Source organism: Microtus ochrogaster, chromosome 5 (genome assembly GCF_000317375.1).
Source record: "Microtus ochrogaster isolate Prairie Vole_2 chromosome 5, MicOch1.0, whole genome shotgun sequence".
Lineage (NCBI taxonomy): Eukaryota > Metazoa > Chordata > Mammalia > Rodentia > Cricetidae > Microtus > Microtus ochrogaster.
The window spans coordinates 60,161,588-60,167,111 of NC_022012.1; positions in this window are offsets into that span (position 1 = coordinate 60,161,588).

The window sequence follows — 5,524 nt, forward strand, 5'->3', positions numbered from 1 at the left end:
TTCCTCCCTTCTTTTTTTCCTTTCAAAACAAAAGAACTACTTTTTGTTGGAGCCTATAAGAAAAATCTGTGCTATCCTTAGACTACAGATTTGTTTTGTGTTGATTTATAATGGTATTTTTTTCTTCCCATTGTCCTAGAATGTGCTCACTATTTTTTTTTTATATTTTACGTAAATGTCCTATAGAATGATGAGTGTTAATAGGTACATTAAGGTTAATTTAAATTATTGAGCACATTTTAGTGAATAATGTATTTGGCTAAAGATGTTCAGAAAACAAAATTAATTTACAATTTCCTAACACTATATACATCATGCTTCTAAATGTTATAAAAGCTGAAGTTATTTTCTAGACTTAAGAAGACTAATTAGCAAAACAATGAGAAAAACCTGGAATAAACAAGTATGTTTTGCCAAGGAGACTTCAAATTAGGGCTGTCAACCATGCACAGGCATGCAGGATCAAATTTCCACTGGTGTAAGTAACAGATTCTCTAGGGCAGAACCATGCAACAATTTGCAAAATCAAGCTGAGGATACTTCAGAGATTGAATCTTTGGTCTGTTGCTTTTGACAGGTTTAGATTTGTTCTTAGGCAATTTTAAATAACAACTTCAGTTTTGTCAGACTTAACATGTGTTAAATATAAAAAACTTATTTCTTGTCTTAAAATGGGAATAAACTGGGGAGGAATTAGCTAGGAGCTAGGGAAGGGGGGGGAGAAACCATAAATAACACCAAAGATGTTTAGAAACAATCATGGCAAAACCTATGATATATATATATATATATATATATATATATATATATATATATATATATAATTACTTTTATGTATTGATGTATATTAAATGGAGTTATTTCACATGGTGTGATAATGCTTTCCACAGGAGCCATAGACTAACAAAAACCCTAGTGCCAGAACAGGGACACCTCTCTTTGAGTTGTAAATCAGTGAGTCCAAAAGACCCCTGAAACAATAAAGGTTATTGCTATTGCCCTTGATGATCTTACATAACTTGAAGGAGACACTGCATTTCTGAAGACATTGCATACTTTAGTCCCAGGGCTTGGATGAATCAAGCTAGTACTGACCTAGAAGTCAGCTTCCTGAAGAATAACTCTCATAGTTTGAGAAGGTGCTATGCAAAATACCAAGAGAAAGAAGTCGTTAATGTCTCAACCAGCTGTAAAACCTGTAAACTACCATGATCAGGTTATCACAATATCACAAGTAATGTAATAGTGGCACTTAAGTCTTAGGGGTAATCAACACCTCTCTAGCTGGATATAAGGCCTGATCAACAGGATAGAATTTATTTTTCATACTGTAAATCAATCCCACTACCCACGGTGAATAGGTCATAGATCATAGAGAACCTACTACTGCCATTTTGTTAAATTAATACAACTTCCAAATGTAATATATGGATATATTATGTGTATATGTATGCACTTTTTTTGTGTGTGTGTATGTGTTTGTGTGTAACAATACAAAGTATAGATTCATTGTAGATGAGAGAGGAGATGTAAGGGGAAGAGGGCAGGGTAGAAATGATATAAATACAGTGTAATTATGTATTGAACTCTCAAAAATTTAAAAAGAGGTCTGCATATATTTGAACCAAAAATGCTGAGAGGAATCCTTAACCGAGGACTCATAGGTCCTCCTTTGCTCACTCAGTTTTTCTCCTTCTATTGCTCTTTTACTGGAAAGCTTATGACTCCATGGAATGGAACAGAGAACATTCTTACATTCTTTTAAAATTAAAGGAAGGAGAATTTCCAGGAAATACTATCCAATTTAAATTTTCCTGATTCTGAACAGAAGTAACACTTCTGTTCAGGGTGACAAATTTCAGTGTGAGGGTTTTTTTTTTTTTTGCCTAAAGCAAAATAAGGCTATAGATAAATATTTTCAGTTAGTATCTTCATAATTCCTGCATATTTGTGTGTATATGTGCATATTTGAGGATGACAAGCATTGTGCTTTCAAAACAACATAAGACTCTATACAGCTTTGTTAGGTGTCAATATACTTGTAGACAAGTTAAAAATTGCAGAGTAAAAAAATAAATATAGAGAAAAATGAAGATATTCTTTTCCAAATATTAATTCTAATACAAATAAATCAAGGCATTTTTGTGTGAACAGTTAAATGCACACTGTCATTAAGGAGTGTCTGATTTCTTTAATGGTCTTTAGGCCCCACTCCACTTCCCACATCGAGCCTTTTCCAGTTTAGTTGCGTAACAGTAGACACAATGTTCCAGTAGTAAGTGAACTGACATCCAACTACAAACAGGAAACACATGTGTTTGCAGAATAAGTCAGAAGAGGACACACTGGTTAAAGATCAGGTGGAAACTGAGTCCATCTGGACAGTTCCTGCTGGGTTCAGGATCCCAGGGAGGCAGCAGAAGCAATGGTGGTCCACACACCCTCGGGAGTTCGGTCTGTCCCTTCCATGGTCAGGACTTGCCTTTTTTATTTCTCAGTGCGGTCACCTACAAAACCAAACAGTTGAGGAACTCCTAAAATAAATTTATCAGCCTTTGTTAGATGTTAGGGGTCTCCAAAACTTCACAATCAGATGAAAAATTTAAATGAATGCCTACTCTAAAAATAAGTACTTACATTTCTTGCCTAGAATTAAAGTTCAATTGGATTATGTGTGTGGAAGTGTGGATCCAGACTATGAAGTATAAAGAGCAATTTAAATGGTAATGTTTGTTCAATCATCTATTAACTATATAATCTGTTCTAATAGAGGCTCTGTTTTCTCTACTTCTGCATTTTCACATTAATACTCTTAAAAGTTTCCTCCTAAGCCAGGAGGTGGTGGTGCACGCCTTTAATCCCAGCACTCGGGAGGCAGAGGCAGGCGGATCTCTGTGAGTTCGAGACCAGCCTGGTCTACAAGAGCTAGTTCCAGGACAGGCTCCAAAACCACAGAGAAACCCTGTCTCGAAAAACAAAACAAAACAAACAGATAAAAGTTTCCTCCTTTCCCTTTTACTATATTTTCTACTATTTTTACTTTTAAAATATATTTTAAGTTAAAATATAATTTTATCACTTTCTCTTTTTCGTTTTGTCCCTTCAGCCCCTCCCAAAATCTTAGCAGGTGCCACCCCTAGGGTAAAACAAACAACAACAACAATCGGGTAATTAATTACTGCTGGGAAAAGAATTAGACTCTTCAGGGGGTGAGACCCCTAACTGGGTATCCAATGCAAATTGCTCAGCCCTAATACATTTATAATTTTGATAGTGCAAGGACAGTTAAAGAAACAATTGAGCACATACAGCATCATAAATACATCAAGTCAGCACAAAACGAAGGTATCAGACTTAACAAACATTTAACGTACCACTCTACTAAGATAAAATCATTGCTGAACAAAGGAGGCCTCAGGCTATGGTTACCTTATCCTCTTGTTACTGATAAGGAAGATGAAACTCAGAGAAAATAATGCATATCAAGGCAGCAGAGCTGAGAGTCCAATATCCAAGCAAGCTTTGTTTTTCTGAGATGATAGTATGCCAGTGGTTCAAATGAGGCTGTGTAAAAGTTCTTATTAAGAAAGCATATTAAACGTACAAATGATCATACTGTAGATCTCCCATTGTATGTGTGTGTGTGTGTGTGTGTGTGTGTGTGTGTGTGTGTGTGTGTGTGTGTTACCCTAGTACAAATTCAGGTACATACCCCATGTACACAAAACAAGTTGATGCTGGGTATTTCCTCTATCAATTTCCATGTTATATTTTAACACAAGATCTCTTCACTGAACCTAGACTTTGCTATTTCTGCTAGCCTAGCTGGCCAGCGATTCCATAGGACCCATCTCTCTTTGTTCCTGCCCTCTACCCCCTCAGCAGTGCTGGGATAACAGACAAGTGATTTGTACCCAGTTTTTATGAGGATGCTAAGATCTGAACTTAGTTCTTTATGATTATGCAGCAGGTACTTTACTCATGTGTATTTGATGTGTGCTTTTTCCTTGAATTTTTCAATTCTTTATTTTGATGTGTAATTTGCTGGTATTATCAGTAAAAATACTGACAATGAAATGATTGCTTAAATTGTATAAAATAACTATGTGGCTAAGCTTCTTAGGATATTTGAACTTATCTGGGGAATTTTTGTAGATGCCCTGATTATCATGATTAGAAATTAATCTTATCATTATAGATGGTTTAAGTACAAGAAGTTCATTCCTTATTTTAGCATTGATTTTATTATCTTTTACATATTGCATGCATGAGTACTATATTTATAGTATTTCTACCCCATTCTCTCAAACTAATGGCCTTTTGTTCTTTTTATTGTTTCATATGTGTGTGTTTGTAACAACAATAATATAAGTATAAACATATCCTGCTAAGCTCCTTTAGCATTTCGCAGATATATAAGTATTTAAGGATGTTCACTTGGGATTGAATAGCCCATCAAGGGGGTTTGTTCTGGCTAGTCTTACGACAATGTGACACAAGCTAGAGTTATCAGTGAAGAGGGAGCTTCAATTGAGAAAATGCCTTCATAAGACAGGGCTGTGGGCAAGCCTCTAGAACATTTCCTTGGTGATTTATGGGGAGGTCCCAGTCCACTGTGCCTGGAGCCATCCTGGCCTGATGGTCCTGGGTTCTATAAGAAAGTAAGATGAGCAAGTCAGGAGGAACAAGCTCATAAGGAGTGCTCCCATATGGCCTCTGCATCAGCTCCTACCTCCAGGTTTCTGCCCTCACTACTTTTGAAGATGAACTGTTACAAGGAGCTGTGAGTGAAATAAACTATTTCTTCCCCAACTTGATTTTTGCTGTGGTATTTTATCACAGCAGTGATAACCCTAAGACAGAGACCAACTTTAGAAAGACAGATTCTTCCTCTCACAGATGCTATTGTCTGTAGCTCTTCATCTAGGGGTGAGCCTCATCATATGGCCCCTGTCCGTGGTGGAATGCCAGCTAGTGCTGTTATCATATGGTTCTTATTTAGGTGTCCATACCATTATGATTTCATGGGATCAGCTACCTATCATATATAGAAGGTACAGTCTCCAATCTTTCAGCAAAAGCCTTTGTCTTCTGGCTCTTACAATCTTTCTGTCTTGTCTTCCTTCATTTTCTCTAAGCCATAAAGGTATAAAACTTGTGTTGTAATATACCAACTGCGCATCCCAGATAGATGTCCAATAGTCAGTCTGCATTTTGGCTATTTATAGATTTATGTAATGACCTCTGTCTGTACCAAAAGCAAGGTAATTTGATGAATGATGAATGTTATATGTGGCTATGAGCCTAGATTGTTGGAATGTAGTTGAAACTCACACAGGCACATGACAGTAGTTGGTTATCTTCTAGGGTTTATATCATCATCAGCCAAAGGCAGTTGGCAAGGTTTACAGTACTAGGGCATAAATACCCTCTTATCTAGTAATTCTTAAGGACATCACTTGGTTATTCTGTTATGTTAGTGCTACTAACTGTTGAGGATATCTTTTCATGCTGGGCATCATTC